Below are 17,204 nucleotides of genomic sequence, written 5' to 3'. Positions count from 1 at the left end.
TGTTTTGAGTCAGAAAGCATAGAAACAGGGCAGCAGTTGCTGATCATACCATCACCTCAGTTTGTGGAGGAGAGGAGGAAGTTACAGCAAAAAGGTGAAGAACAAAGTGATTGAGCTTAGCAGGAATTATTAAAATATATTAAACCCCAAGTATATACAGTGCCTTGAGAAAGTATTAGCAATCCTTGAACTTTTTCACATTTTGTCATGTTTATTTCATTTGGATTTTATGTGATAGACCACTGTGGAGGGTAAATATATATATGTTTTTTACATGTTTAAAAAAAAATTTAATCTAAAAGTATTATATTCAGCACCCCAGAGTCAATAGTTTGTAGAACCACATTATGGTGGATTTGCAGCTGTAGGTTTTCCGGGGTCTGTCTCTACCAGCTTTACACATTTCAAGACTGAAACCTTTGCCCATTCGTATTTTAGAAAACAGCTCAAGCTCCTTCAGATTGTGTCAACAGCGGGTGTCAACATCAGTTCTATAGTGTTGCCATAGATTCTTAATCGGAAGGTCTGGACTTTGACTGGGTCATTCTAACAAATAAATATGCTAAGATCTAAACCATTTCACTGTAGCTCTGACTGTGTGTTTAGGGTTGTTGTTCTGCTGGGAGGTATACCTCCTCCCATTCTCAAGTTTTTTGTGGCCTCTCCTAGTTTTCATTCAGGATTGTCCTACATTCAGCTCCATTCACCTTCTCATCAATCAACTCTGACCAGCTTCCCTGTCTCTGCTGAATAGAAGCATGCCCACAGCATTATGCTGTTACCTCCATGTTCCTCCATGGGGTTGATGTGTTCAGGGTGATGTTCACTGTTAATATTCTGCCAAAAATAAGGAGTCCAAAACTTTACATTTTGGTCTCAACTATCTCCTAATATTGCTTTGGTGCAAACTGCAAACAGGACTGCAGGATGTGGTAAGGATTGCTTCTTGTTACCTTTTAACAAAGACCCGATTTGTCAACTGCTCATATAATAGTTTTTCATTTTAGCTATGGATCTCTGCAGCTTATCCATAGTTACTTCTTGGTTGCTTCTTGATTAATGCTCTCCTTGCCTGTCCTTTGCCCAGCAAAATTCATACCTTTGCAAGGCTTTGTTTGACTATAAATTTAGTAAAACAATGTGTTTATGCTGTTCTCCAAGCTTTTATTGTGCCGCAATTTGTGTTTCTGATGGTGAGAAAAAAAATAAGGCAAATCTTATGACAAAGCACATTCACACAATTCACATTAACACAGTCTGAAACAGTCATTGGGCTTTCCTGTATGACATCATTAAACCACACCCTATAAAGTACTTTTTTTTGTATATTTTAGAGATACATGTAGCCTATCAAGCTAAGTTAACAATCAGACTAAGCTAAAAAAAACAAAATTTGCAAAGTAATGGCTCAAGATTTCTGCTCAGAAACGTAGAATGCTCTCTAAGCCATTGTTTTCTTTGCGGCTGCTGCTTTTACAAATCTTCTAAAATACTTTGAACCATCCATACAATATAACCAACAATCATTCTGTAAAAGCTGTCTGTTTGTGACATAAACCTTCACTAGCAAGCCGACATCAGAGTGAGTGTTCATCAGGCTGCCATGCCCACTTCCCCCTCCTGAGGAAAACATGGACCAAAGCAAACCGCAGCCTGGGCCGATGGTGGTTTACACTGTTTTGTACAGGGTGAGAGTTGAGGGCAGCTCACATTGGCATCCAGTATATATAAACAGGGTTAGCCACAAACTGCTCGCAGGCCAGCCAGACATCCAGAAAAATAAGAGTTTGCCATCCTGTTAGGGCAGCTATCAGCTCTAAACATGGCACAGCTACTAAAGCAGATCACTAACTGCTACCTGTGAAGATGGCTTTATCCTCAAATGGATTTTTTATGGAAAGCCGTCATTACACAAACCCAGCGTACACAACTGGTGACACACACCGTGAAAAATACCTAGAACAGCTAAATAGATTCATAATGATGATTATTTTAAGAAATGAATGAAATCTGTAACATTCAATGAAAAGATTGATTTTCTCCTTGTGTTTTCATCTTATGTCAGCTTAGTTCTCATAAATACGATATGAGTCTTCGTGTGCTCAGAGTCACAAGACATGAGGATTCAAAGGGCTGAGTAAGAGTCATCTGTTTTGTCTGTGTCTGACTGACTGAGTGGCCTCTCAGCATACCTGTTTACCGCCACTTGCTGCTCCCAGCAGGACACACGTACAACGACAACAGATTGTCGCTTTGGAGAAGGGATGGGGTGTGAAGGAAGCAGATTAACATAAAGTCATGGAGACTGTGGTGCCTTTGCTGCTTGCCCTACTGTACTGTACCATAAAAACAACCGAAAAAACATTTAAAACAGAAAGCAACCTAAATTTGACTGAAATTGGGGCTCTCTCTCTTTTTTTTTTTTCACTACTTGGAATACAACTGTTTTATGCAGGCGTGTTGGTTTGCCATGACCCACAATACTGTTTATTGTCTAGAGCTCTACATAAAATACATGGCTGCCAAACTCAGATGCTTGCATATTAACTTGGTGCGTTTTTTGAGTCGTTGCTTTTTGAAAACTCAAAAGTCTGATCTTTTTCTGATCAGTGAATGCATCATACCTCATACATTAACAGGTCACTCTTACCACAACCCTCTTGATTGTGGAAGTTGTTACTTATGGAAGAAGACTGGAAGTTGGCTAATTTCAGTATGCCTGTGGTGTTTAAAATAAAATAAAGAAAGCACAAAAGGTGTAAGAAACTACTAGAATGAAACTGTGTTTTCTGCTAAGGCATGACGTGTGTTTTCTCGGGAAGCTGCAAGACAGACCTACTTTTTGTCTGATGGTCATTTCATTCTGTCGGCATTTTGCATTTTTGGCTGCTTTATATCTGACTTTTTCTGCTACAAAAAGGATCCCTTTGTCACAGGACATGACGTTGTATCCAGCTTTTTTGCTATTTCATTGAATTGCTAAAAAAGAAACTCCAGGAAGACTGACCATAATGCATCAACGTTCCAGTGTTTTCTCCTTTTGAGCTTTCAACCTATGCTAGATTTGAAAATAGTGGCAGCCTTTCGGAAATCTCAGCGTTAAAGTAAGGGTCTATATTCTCTAGAGAATGGACACAGAGAATGCTATAATAGTAATTCTTAATTTTATAACTGTGCTAATTGCTAAAATAAGATGGCGAAATGTCAACTCTAAATCATTTTATCTTTGTTTTATAACAGTAAAACCATTTTAAAGTGACCCTCTCATAGACATGGTGCGATGTATCTTTTGCTTCCAATATACAGTACAGACCAAAAGTTTGGACACACCTTCTCATTCAAAGAGTTTTCTTTATTTTCATGACTATGAATATTGTAGCTTCACACTGAAGGCATCAAAACAGGTCAGTCAGTCCAAACAATTGGGAAAACTTTGAAAGTGTGCCCAAGTGCAGTCGCAAAAACCATCAAGTGCTACAAAGAAACTGGCTCACATGAGGAAAGGAAGACCAAGAGTCACCTCTGCTGCGGACGATAAGTTCATCCGAGTCACCAGCCTCAGAAATCGCAGGTTAACAGCAGCTCAGATTAGAGAACAGGTCAATGCCACACAGAGTTCTAGCAGCAGACACATCTCTAGAACAACTGTTAAGAGGAGACTGTGTGAATCAGGCCTTCATGGTAAAATAGCTGCTAGGAAACCACTGCTGAGGACAGGAAACAAGCAGAAGAGACTTGTTTGGGCTAAAGAACACAAGGAATGGACATTAGACCAGTGGAAATCTGTGCTTTGGTCTGATGAGTCCAAGTTTGAGATCTTTGGTTCCAACCACCGTGTCTTTGTGCGGCGCAGAAGAGGTGAACGGATGGACTCTACGTGCCTGGTTCCCACCGTGAAGCATGGAGGAGGAGGTGTGATGGTGTGGGGGTGCTTTGCTGGTGACACTGTTGGGGATTTATTCAAAATTGAAGGCCTACTGAACCAGCATGGCTACCACAGCATCTTGCGGCGGCATGCTATTCCATCCAGTTTGCGTTTAGTTGGACCATCATTTATTTTTCAACAGGACAATGACCCCAAACACACCTCCAGGCTGTGTAAGGGCTATTTGACCAAGAAGAAGAGTGATGGGGTGCTGCACCAAATGACCTGGCCTCCACAGTCACTGGACCTGAACCCAATCGAGATGGTTTGGGGTGAGCTGGACCGCAGAGTGAAGACAAAAGGGCCAACAAGTGCTAAGCATCTCTGGGAACTCCTTCAAGACTGTTGGAAAACCATTTCAGGTGACTACCTCTTGAAGCTCATCAACAGAATGCCAAGAGTGTGTGGAGCAGTAATCAAAGCAAAATGTGTCTACTTTGAAGAACCTAGAATATAAGACATATTTTCAGTTGTTTCACACTTTTTTGTTCAGTATATAATTCCACATGGGTTAATTTATAGTTTTGATGCCTTCAGTGTGAAGCTACAATATTCATAGTTATGAAAATAAAGAAAACTCTTTGAATGTGAAGGTGTGTCCAAACTTTTGGTCTGTACTGTATATATTTAATGGCCACACGCACCCAATGCGAGACAAACATATACAGAAGGCTGTTTTTACATCTTTTTGTGTCATAAATCTGAAAAAGAAACTGATATAGGTTCAAATCTGTATCAGCAGATTAAAGTTCTTCTAAAGATCAGAAACTGGCCAGAAATCTCTGATCAGTGCCTCCTTAGTTAGCAAATAATATGTGTCAACAAAACATCTTATGACATAAACTCACCAGATTACATAATTTCAGGAGGATGCATGTTAGCTGCTTTACGTGAAGATGACTTTTTAAATTTTTTTTATAATGTAACCAGTTAAGGCATCACTTAAAATTAATGCGATATCAGATTTTTTAAATAATAGTCTAATTTTTAAAAGATTGACAATTTTTGGATTCCCTACTGACCCTTTAGTGAACTAATGATCGGCCTAGAACTGAATTTCTCACTGGAGATGGCAAAGTTTTTAAATGTATTCATGATAAGTCTGCAGGCCTATGCTTAGATATTTGCCAGGCTGAGCAGCAACACATTCAGTATTCTTTATTTCCTACAAGTTAGTATTGTTATTGCAATGATGATTCTTCTGACTTTCACTAAAGTCATTTGAATTTAACCTATGAGATGTTTTGAAGTTCAGTCCTTTTTGACCTTCAACTCTGCTAAGCTTAATCTAAAACCTGGGTATTTTATTTTTTGTCGTTTTCTCTCTTCTTGTGAAGGATGACTTGCTTATCATGACCATCAAGATCTTGTACTTTGGCTTAAAATAAAACAGGCACTCAAATATTCCTCACATTTTTTAATGTACATTTTCTCAGGGGTTTAGTTGAATTTTCCATGAGCTGATATGAAAAATTGCGGGTGGGTTAATTTTTGATGTGCCATCAAAAGTCCATCAAAGGATCAATGACAAATGCCTTTTTCCACTGAGAACACTCGACTTTTCTTTGTTTACTAAATCGATTCTTATTATGACTGCATTTTACCCTAACCTATTTAAAAAGAGAATTTCAATGACTAAAACCCCTAGACAGGATGTTGATTGTTCTTTAAATGGCAACAAGAACCTACACCTACCTACCTGATAGACTGATTCTCTTTCATCATAATTCAGTGCGTTGAGGAAGTTGAGGGGGGCATCAAAGCTACATATGTTACCATTTCTTAGCATAACAGTTGCCACTTCTTTTTTTTTTTATTGCTAATAAGTAGTCTACTTGTATTAACAGGCTCCAGGGCAAATTTCCTTTTGCCAGTTTGGACACTCAAATTAGAAACAAATATTTATGTACTTATATACTTAACCATTGCAAATAATTTTATTTCTCTTGCTAGTTCAATAGTATTTTGATGAATGATGTAGAGCCACCTTTCACTGCTATTACAGCTGTACATCTTTTGAAAAATAAGCATGCCCACAGCATGATGCTGCCGCAACCATGTTTTATGGTGAGAATGATGTATTCAGTGGTATAGAGGGATAGTTTTCCACCATGCATAGCATTTGTAAGGGGCAAAAAAACTTAATTTTGATTTCCGAGCAGAGCATCATCTTTCATATATTTTTTGTCCGCTACATGGCTCATGAGAAACTACAAACAGGACAATACACACAGGTGGTGTCTATTCATTAAGTGGGTAATGCATGAAAACAACTAATTGTTATTTAGGGGTATTACAGTAAAAAGAAGTTTCAGGGCGGGGGTCTGCATGCATATGTATACCACACTTTTCAGATTTGTTTTTGTGAAAAATCTTGAATATTGTGTAACATTTACCTTCTTCTTCACCATTATGTAGTACATTTTGTCTATCACATAAAATCCTAATAAAATACATCAAAGTTTGTTGTGACATGTTTAAAATGTGGAAAGGTTAGAGTTGTATTCATGCAAGAGGCTGGATTTTAGATTTAATGAACTCATAATTCATTAATAAACATGACATATTTTAAGCCCTGATCAAAGCAAAATATCATAGTGATTTCCCACTGGTATATTATTTATTGGACACACAAGTAGGAAATTTCAACTGGAACGCCCCCAAAAGTCTGAATTATGAGTCGGAAAGTCAGGCCAACCGGACATACCTAACTTCCGCATTCAAGATGGCTTCTACTCACATCAACAGTTGTAAAACATTCTTACTTGACTGTTTGCACCCGTTCCTTATTATTTATGTAACATTTAGTCAGTCGTGCACGTACTACTTTCCAGTGTTTTATAAGATGAGCTGTTTCAACGCTGGTCATACCACAAATATTGCATAGAACAGTGTTATTGTCACTGTGATTGTTGTAAGAGTGAGCATGCATGTGCAATGAAGAATACGAGCATCCATATTTTTTCCAACTTTCAGACAAGCAGGAAAATGGAACGCTATCACCTCAGAGAACGTCACTCTGACTTCCCAGTTCTGAGGCAAATGGAACGCACCATTAATGCCAAGTTAATAACAGAAAAACTCCAGTCTTACATTTAAACTCATTAATTATTGTTAGTAAACTTTACGTGACTGGTGTCCTAATTCATAAACTGGGTACATTTGATAAAAAACAGGTTGGTTGCAGAAGACTGCTACAGCCGTTGATTAGCACCACCAAACCAACTTGTGACCTTTACCCCTGTGTTTCTAAGGCCAGGTGTGGTTGAGTGTGGGAGAAAGGCAGGAAAAGGAGGCAGCCAGTGCAGAGATATAGCATCATATAAACCCTCATCCCCCATGGCCTTCAAAAGTCCAAGGACAGAGACTGATTCTCAAATGAATTGTTACTTGAACAAAACGGGAGGTGTACAAACATACTGTCATCTCACTGAGGTTATTAGAACTCACCTAGGAGCATGCCATTCGGATGAGTGAGGTTGGGGCGTTTCCTTTCTGCTGACCTGTCAATTTGTGCTCTAACTTTCTCCTGCTGTGTCTCACTTTTCAAACACTCTAATCAGCTTTGGAAGCTTTGCCAAAAGGGAGGTAAACTACACATCCTGCATGTCAAGAACTGCAAGTACCAAGAGAGTCAAAGTTACAGTGTTACACAGCTGGACTGCATGAGTTCTTATAAATCCACTGTTGTTAAGTTGAATAACTTTCTTACAGTAAAAATGGTAATCAATAAAGTTTGAAGCCATTATTTCTGCTCCTGCAAAATATGGAAATTTATTCTAGACTGTTTATCCGAAGGTCTGAATTGCAAACAATATGTTAGAGGAGTCAAACTCCTTTCTATTGCTTGGAAGATGGAACTTTGCAATGCATTTCAGTTGTTGTGTTCAGCTGATTGGCTTGGTGTCAACATTTGTGTTTGTGTCTTGGGGTAAGTGTGTGCTGTGAGGGTCGTCAGGTGAATGAGAACAACTCCTTATGGTGATAACGAGAAGGAGGCCAGCCTTGGTGGGACAGCCTCTGTCTGCCCTCAGGTAGTGTGTGTATGCGTCTGTGTATGCTTGTGTACGTGTGTGTGTGTCAGCAGGAGAGCCCTCAGGCACTCTGACACCTCCTAATTAAAACCAGTCAGGCTGCAGGGCAGGGGAGACAGATGCCTGTCATGAAACACACACACACACACACACACACACACACACACACACACACACACACACACACACACACACACACACACTCTCGCATGAGGTGGCGGACCTTGTTGAACCACATGCACGCTTACAAACACACAACTGTGATGTGTCGGTCAGTTATTTTTGGATGCAAAGCCACCCGCATCCCACCCACTCAGGTATTAAACAGGTAACTAAACTGTTTCTGACAAACATGACAAAAAGAGACGTGGTCCAATTAATAAAGCTGCCATCTTCTGAAATAAAGGAAATCATAATGCATACAAATATTTTTTAATCATTCATTTTAGTGGTTAGCTTCAATTTAAATCAATAAATTAAAGTAATATTCTCTAATTTACTTGGTTTCCACCCAAACCCTGCTGGATTATTTTAGGAATGTTCACCAATAATAACGCATCAGGCATGATTTACACTCATACAATCCCTCGTATGCCATCATCATGACCCGTGCTGGCTTCCATGTTGACACCTGTGTCGCTCTCCCCCAGCAGCGAATGAGACATAATTGTGCTGCATGTCTGTTACCTGCATGCCCTGTCACATTTTATCTCCGTTCCCACATGTACGAGCCGGAGCTGCAGGCAGCCACGTATAGTTCTTAGCAGGCTAACTGCTGTTTGTCTGGGGTGGGTGGGTGGATCAAGGCACGCTGTTCTCCCTTTTTCTCTCCCAGTGATTAGATAGCATAAGCAGGCCAGCTAGTCTAACCCACACACTCATGTCTCTAAAACTGCCATCCAGCCCTGCTTTCTCTCTCACTGCCTCTCACATACAGGTGGGTGGACCCACTTATTCAACCCAGATCTTTCTTTTACACATTATGAAATCGTGTCCCACCCCACCCCCCCTTTCTTGTTTTTCTCATCTTAACCCTCTGATTCTGAATGACATTCAACTCCATGTTTCATGTATGTCTTTGTGTTTTTTACAGCAGAGCTTTAATTTTCTAATTTACCAGATGATTATTTCATCTGACTGCCAAGCTGAGAATTATACCTCTTTGTACCCGTTGCTAGGTTGAAGCTAGGTGGGTTGCCAGTGGTGACAGGGCCCTATTTTGTATTATCTAGGTAACATTCAGGAAACACCCACAATTTGTGTGTACAAATGCTTCATTTCTCAACCGCTTTATGAATTGTGGGTGTCACTGACATTTCTGAAGTTGAAACCTAAGACAAAAGTGTTTCTGAGATGACTTTGACCTCTTTAAGGATCACAAAAACCACTGTAAGACACATTATGACTTTGATGTCATAAATATAAATTCAAAGAAAATGGAAACTTGGCAACTGTTAATAAGATTTACCTGATATTTAACTCTTCCTCTTGTGAGTTTTGTTTACTGCAAAGATTATATTTCAAAAACATGAAATTGTGGTATCTTTTTGATAAAGTGATGGGGTTCAATGAGTGCTCAACGTGGTCTAGTTGTTTAAATCTAAACATAATCAGTACTGTTATTTGCAGTGTCTTGTAAACATATTCATATGCCTTAAACTTTTTCAAGTTTTGCCACCTCACAACCACTAACTTTATTGGATTTATTGGGATTTTATTTGACAAATCAATAACAAAGTGGAAGTAAATGAACCATGGTTTTAAAGTTTTTTTTTACAAATAAAAATTCCTTCATTAAAACCCTGTAGAACCACCTTTTTCTGCAATTCACTGCAAATAGCTATAAGTTATTTGCAGTATGTCTTTACAAGAAAGTGAAAGTTTTGCCCATTTTTCTCTGCAAACTAGCTCAAACTTAAATTTGATGCAAAGCATCTATGAACATCAATTTTCGAGACTTGCCACATATTCTCAACTCAGACTTTGAATGGACTATTCTAAGACATGAATATGCTTTGTTCTACACAAATTCATTGTAGCTCTGACTACAGGTCCTTCTCAAAATATTAGCATATTGTGATAAAGTTAATTATTTTCCATAATGTCATGATGAAAATTCAACATTCATATATTTTAGATTCATTGCACACTAACTGAAATATTTCAGGTCTTTTATTGTCTTAATACGGATGATTGTGGCATACAGCTCATGAAAACCCAAAATTCCTATCTCACAAAATTAGCATATCATTAAAAGGGTCTCTAAACGAGCTATGAACCTAATCATCTGATTCAATGAGTTAACTCTAAACACCTGCAAAAGATTCCTGAGGCCTTTAAAACTCCCAGCCTGGTTCATCACTCAAAACCCCAATCATGGGTAAGACTGCCGACCTGACTGCTGTCCAGAAGGCCACTATTGACACCTTCAAGCAAGAGAGTAAGACACAGAAAGAAATTTCTGAACAAATAGGCTGTTCCCAGAGTGCTGTATCAAGGCACCTCAGTGGGAAGTCTGTGGGAAGGAAAAAGTGTGGCAGAAAACGCTGCACAACGAGAAGAGGTGACCGGACCCTGAGGAAGATTGTGGAGAATGGCCGATTCCAGACCTTGGGGGACCTGCGGAAGCAGTGGACTGAGTCTGGAGTAGAAACATCCAGAGCCACCATGCACAGGCGTGTGCAGGAAATGGGCTACAGGTGCCGCATTCCCCAGGTCAAGCCACTTTTGAACCAGAAACAGCGGCAGAAGCGCCTGACCTGGGCTACAGAGAAGCAGCACTGGACTGTTGCTCAGTGGTCCAAAGTACTTTTTTCGGATGAAAGCAAATTCTGCATGTCATTCGGAAATCAAGGTGCCAGAGTCTGGAGGAAGACTGGGGAGAAGGAAATGCCAAAATGCCAGAAGTCCAGTGTCAAGTACCCACAGTCAGTGATGGTCTGGGGTGCCGTGTCAGCTGCTGGTGTTGGTCCACTGTGTTTTATCAAGGGCAGGGTCAATGCAGCTAGCTATCAGGAGATTTTGGAGCACTTCATGCTTCCAGCTGCTGAAAAGCTTTATGGAGATGAAGATTTCATTTTTCAGTACCACCTGGCACCTGCTCACAGTGCCAAAGCCACTGGTAAATGGTTTATTGACCATGGTATCACTGTGCTCAATTGGCCTGCCAACTCTCCTGACCTGAACCCCATAGAGAATCTGTGGGATATTGTGAAGAGAACGTTGAGAGACTCAAGACCCAACACTCTGGATGAGCTAAAGGCCGCTATCGAAGCATCCTGGGCCTCCATAAGACCTCAGCAGTGCCACAGGCTGATTGCCTCCATGCCACGCCGCATTGAAGCAGTCATTTCTGCCAAAGGATTCCCGACCAAGTATTGAGTGCATAGCTGTACATGATTATTTGAAGGTTGACGTTTTTTGTATTAAAAACACTTTTCTTTTATTGGTCGGATGAAATATGCTAATTCTGTGAGATAGGAATTTTGGGTTTTCATGAGCTGTATGCCAAAATCATCCATATTAAGACAATAAAAGACCTGAAATATTTCAGTTAGTGTGCAATGAATCTAAAATATATGAATGTTAAATTTTCATCATGATATTATGGAAAATAATGAACTTTATCACAATATGCTAATATTTTGAGAAGGACCTGTATATGCTCTGGATTGCTGTCTTGCAGGAAGGTGCATCTCTGCCCCAGCTTTAAGTCTTTTGCAGCCTGTAACACGTTTTCCTTTTAGCTGTTCCTGTATTTAGCTTCATCTATCATTCCATGGACTCCGACCAGCTTCCCTGTCTCTGCTGAAAAAAGCAACTCCAAGGCATGATGCTGTCTCTCCCATGTTTCACTGTGGGGACTGTGTTTAAGGCTTGTGCAGTTTTAGTTTTCTACCACACAAAGCATTTCTCATGTAAGAAAAAAAGTGCAAGTGGGGTTTTATATGACCAGAGCATCAAAAACCAGGAATACTTGAGGCAATCTTTAACAATGTTTTGTATAGTGTTTGTTAATTAATGGCTTTCACAGAACAGCTGGAATTATAGTAAGATTTACACACAAGTGGGCTCTATTTACTTCTTAAGTAAAATCTGGAGCCAGTTGGTTGCACCAAATTTTGTTTAGGGGTCTCAGAGTAAAGTTGGCTCAATACAATGCATGACACACTTTTCTGAGTTTGATTTATAAAAATGTCAAAAACCAGATATTATTATTCCACTTTTCCATGGTCTAATACATCTAAATCTACATGTGTAATATGACAAAATATGAAACGGTTCACTTTTGCAAGGCACTGTTAGTGATGAAAATGAGCAGCGGGTATAGAAAATGATGGAAGCTGTAAATGGAAGAAAGGTGGAGGATTTAAAAGAGGTAGAGAAAAAGCGGGCGTGTTGACCTCTGCGATCGCGAGCGGCTGCTTCCCGTGGCTGCTTTGTCGTTAGAGCCAAGCTCTGTGTTTCGTGAGGAACGCAAAAAGTACACAAATCCCACAGAAGGAGCTTTTTTGGCAGGGCTTTGGCCTCCCACCCACGGCAGCCTCTTCAAGCCTCCTCCCATCCCATATTCATCTGTGAGGGGCGGCTTACTCACCCAGCCCAACTCCACACAACAAAACCTGGACCTCGATCCTACGGAGGGGGGCGGACGTGTGCACACTCTCAAAGACATGGCTGCTGTTTCATTGCAGATATGCAAACACACATGCACTTGTTTTAATCTCAGAACACGAGAGCTTTTCGGGTTTTTTAAATTTTTCAATTTGTATTGAGTGGATCTGTTTTTTTTTGACAGCTGCCATGATTAAATCTGTGTCACAGGAGGTCAAGATCAGATGGAGCATGCCGGTGTAGATGCTGTTACATGGACTTGCCCACACGCTGTCAGGTGGGAAGAAGGCGTGTGGACTCATTCACGCTCTTAGCATCACAATGAATGCGTTGGACAAATTTTTGTAGTCATGAAGCCACGTCCTCATTCATTAAACACGTACAACCCTTTAAAGAACTGGTTATTGGTTACTACAAAACACACGAATAAGTAAGCATTGTCTGCTTTTTTCTGTTTTTGTTTTTCTTGTATTCAACAAAATTTTATATCAGACAAAGCTAACATGAAGAACTACATCAGTTTTCAAATAAAAATTTCATCTATTCAGGGTAGAAAAACACCTATCGAAAGCGACATGGCCCTATGTGAAAAAGTAATTGCCCCCTAAGCCTAATAACTGTCTGTGTCACTCTTGGCAGCAACAACTCTGTTTGTGAAAACTGGCAGAGAGTCTTGTTTTGGTCCACTCTTTCTTGCAGAATGGTTTTAAGACAGTCACATTCGAGTGTTTTCAAACATAAAAAGGCCTATCTAATCTCATGCTACAACATCTCAGTCAGATGTACGTCAGAGCCTTGACTAGGCAACTCCAAAACCTTCCCTTTGTTTGATTTTGAGCCATTTAGAGGGGGAGTTGCTGGTTTCCTTTGGATCGTTTTCCTACTGCATAACACAAGTGCACTTAAGCTCAAGGTCAGGAGCAAATGTCTGCATTTTCAGGTAGAGAGTAGAATTTATGGTTCCATCAGTTATGGTGTGTCATACAGTTACTGAAGCAGTAAAGCAGCCCCAGACCATCACCCTGCCACCACCATATTTAACTGCTGGAATTATGTTATTTTATTGGTTAAAGGTTAATTTTATACCAGATCCATAACTTCCACTTTTGTCTCATCAGTCCACAGAATATTTTCCTTGGTGATCTTCGCATCTGTTCTAAAATTTCTTTAGCTTGGGGCATGATGTGTTGCTTTTGAGTCTACTTCATAATGTCAGTCAGGTTATGTTAAAACAGTTTCTTGGTTTTACAGGTCATTTGCTAATTAGCACTGGTGTGACTAGTAAAATTAAACTCAGCTTTCCAAAAAAGGGTAAATACAGTAAAATCATTTGAAAACTAGATTTTGAATTCACTCAGGTTATTTCTGATATTAAATTTGTTTAATGATTTGAACCATTTAGATGTCATAAAAGGCAAAAACAGAAGAAATATCTAAGAAGAGGACATTTTTCCACAGCACTGGCGTTGATACATGTTTTAGGGAAAGGTACTAACTTTGTTAAAGGTGTCAGAAATAAATGTATCAAAAATGATACATTTGGCATTATAGGGCCAAACCTTTCAATTAGGCATTATTTGGTTCTCGGGTTTAAACATTCATTCGGCCACTTCCTCCACAGAGTGAGTACATCAAGGGCACAGCATTAAACTGCACAGCGTTTCCACAGGCAGGACTGTAAAAAAACACGAATGAAATTTGGCTCTGGTGATGTTTGCTAAACACACCAACGTAAGAGAGGCCCCGCAACAAAAGATTCCGGAGGATCAGGTTCAATTCAGATAATCCTGGAGGGAGAAAGAAGCAGACAGAGGGTTGTAGTCAGGGTGTGTGTGAAGAGAAGAGGTGTGGTGGTGTCTATTTGTTTTCCCCATCTCACCCTCACTGCAACAGGAAGAGAGCTTTATATGTTCTGTCTAATGATGAACACTGATAAGGCTGTATGTGCCTCTTTATTATACATTCATATACATAAAAGTACTTTTAATTGTGACAACTACACATTTTTATTTTGCTCTGCAACACATTCAAAGGCCAGTTTGCACTCAGATCTCAATTTATTTTCCTTTTGTCTCTTTTTAAAAGCCATGCAAACATTAATGTGGTTGAAATGATGAGAGCTACATTAACCACAGCCAACTGTTTTTAGATCAGTACTGGGAACTGATTAGGCTTGTGAACAGCTGCAGTTTGATTGCAAAAGGTTCTAAGAAATTGTTGAAGTGTGTTTAAAATGACTGAAAAGTTAGATTAACCACTCGAGTCTTTATTTATTCTGAACTAAACAATCAATCCCTGTTCTGACCCTACAGTAATTTTACAATAAAGCAACTTTGAGTTGCCTCTCTTTAACCCGCAGATCTGCGGACATGACATATAGTGTAATCACCCTTAAAGGTTAACAGTTATTCATGCTGTTTCATAGAGAATCGCAGGAAGAGTGAAATAATTTTGACTTTCACACCTCTGCCCCCTCATCTGCTGCACAGAGAGCCTGATCTGAAGCAAAGATTAATGTAAACTGTGGGCGCATTGCATCAAACAGCATAAATAGACTCCGTAAAGGACAGATGTTCCCCTCAGTGCGTCTCGTTGGCTGTAACAACCTTATCTGTGAGATTTTCTTGTGATGTGCTGTGTCTTACAATCATATACACATAGGTCAAGATCTAAGCTGACAAGAAGAAGAACCAACACAAATCTTTCTGCTGTTTTACAAGGTGCTAATTTAATAAGTTGAAGAGCAAAAGAAAATATTTGCAATCGTTCCAGCTTTGTCATACTTTCACTTGCTTCCTCTCAGTGTGCGGGGAGAGGTTTTCACTTCTCGCACATCTGTTGCAAAATATGCACAGCAAAACATCTGGATTGCACTGCATGACACATTTTCTTTTAACTAGTGTTTGTCTTTTCTTGACTTGAAGCGGTTTGCAACGTCAAATAGCAACGCGGACGTTCCAGGATGAAGTTCAGCCCTCCTTCAGACTGATTCTAATGCATGCTTTAGGGTTTGTTTTTAAACAGAATATAAGCCTCTCATTATGTCGTTTTTTATAGAATGTAGGAAATGGCTGCGTTACAGTGAAAACAAATGCAGAAAGACAAGAGTGAATTCAAATAGAAAAAAGATGTTACTGACCTTTAAGAAAGGGAAGTTTTGATTTCAGTTCCTCTTGTGCACTCTCTCCTTGTCAGGAAACTCAACACTGGCAGACTTGTGAAAGTGAGAGCGGCTAAACCAGAGACTTAAAGATTTGCTGTGAAGGTGTGTCGGTGATTTGAGGGGAGTGAAAAGGTACCGTTTTCACAGTTATCTAAGAAACACAACAAAACAAAACTGCTACACCCACCCAGCCTGAGCCAACACCCCTCCCTCCTTCTAAACCAAAAATATTTGGCAGTGCGCCCTCCAAGTCCACCTGTGCTTAGGGGAGGGGAGTGACACACACTACCACTCCTGGGCCGAGCCCAAAAACCTGCTTGTGAACTTGGACTGAATTTAGAGGCTCTGCCAAAGAACAGGCAGAGGAGGACTGCTGGTCTGAACCTAGAAAGGATGCTAAAGGCCAAGACTTGAGCACAGATAGAAACAGAGTGAGCAAATTTATAATTTCATATAGGGCAAAAAGAGAAAAACAGGGACAAAGTGGCGGCAGCTTAAAGCCAGGTGGATATTCTTAACAAGAGGTTCATGTCAGGTCTGATAATAACAGACATAATAACAATAGGTAGATAGAAATGAGGGGCGTGGAAGAAAGTGAGTCGCTGACAGTGTCGTAGTGTATTTGGGTGTGTTCGTTTTCATGCCAACTCGTGTACCTGGTTAGTTACAGGAACTATTGTGCTGCTTAGAGGGAGAATTATGCTGCATAATGGGGATGTAAATATAGGCCATGATCAGCGTTTTCAACTGTGTAGAGCATGTCTAATATTTGTCTAACAAACTCATCTGTTCCTGTCATTTTGTTTCTTTCAAATCTAAGCCTTTAATTACTAAAATAACTGTTCTCTCATTGGATGATTACCATCTATATCTACCTGTAAAACTGCATTGCTGCAATTAAATCATGTACGTTTTATCTATGGTCCAAAATAAACACATTAATATTTACAGTTAAGTCCAGAACTATTCATACCCCTGGCAGATTTTGGTTTAAAATAATATTTTTTTTATGAAATGTTTATTTTTTTTCGGTGTGGAAGTAATATCAGCCTTCTGGAGCAGCCAACCCGGAGTCCTGGCTGAATTCTGATGGAATCTATGGAGGGAACCGAAGATTAGGGTGTTGACAAGAAGGCCGTTTGAAATAATCAAAGTTGCAGTTGAAACATTCAAAATGCTGCTCAGCAGTTACAAGGAAAGTTTGATTGTTGTAATGTCAATAAAAACGTTTCCACTGAAACGTGAGAAGGGTGTAAATCATTTGTCACTTCCCATTTTTTTAATAAAATGTTGATTAACATAGAGATACATTTTTTCAACACTTATACTTCTAGATTGTTTTTATTATCTTTTGGGAGATGGCAAAAACACCTATCAAAAACAATCTTCTTGGTTAAACGGGTTAAACTATGAGAATTACCTCTCATTCAAAACATACAGAGAACTTTGAACTGCCTTGAATGATTTT

At 39.6% G+C, this 17,204-nt stretch overlaps 1 protein-coding gene across 1 annotated transcript in view; it reads right to left on the bottom strand.

The window, feature by feature from the left end:
* LOC124872092 (zinc finger and BTB domain-containing protein 7C) overlaps positions 1–15,855 on the bottom strand; it is a 28,532-nt gene extending 12,677 nt beyond the window's left edge. The window contains exon 1 of the mRNA XM_047371773.1: positions 15,713–15,855. The gene's annotated coding sequence lies outside the window, so the exon portion shown is untranslated. The remainder of the gene's footprint in view (positions 1–15,712) is intronic.
* Between the last annotated feature and the right edge of the window lie 1,349 nt (positions 15,856–17,204).

This window comes from Girardinichthys multiradiatus, chromosome 8 (assembly GCF_021462225.1).
Source record: "Girardinichthys multiradiatus isolate DD_20200921_A chromosome 8, DD_fGirMul_XY1, whole genome shotgun sequence".
NCBI classification, from domain to species: Eukaryota; Metazoa; Chordata; class Actinopteri; order Cyprinodontiformes; family Goodeidae; genus Girardinichthys; species Girardinichthys multiradiatus.
Note: the sequence above shows the minus strand (reverse complement) of the source record. Positions and strands in the feature narration are given on the sequence as shown.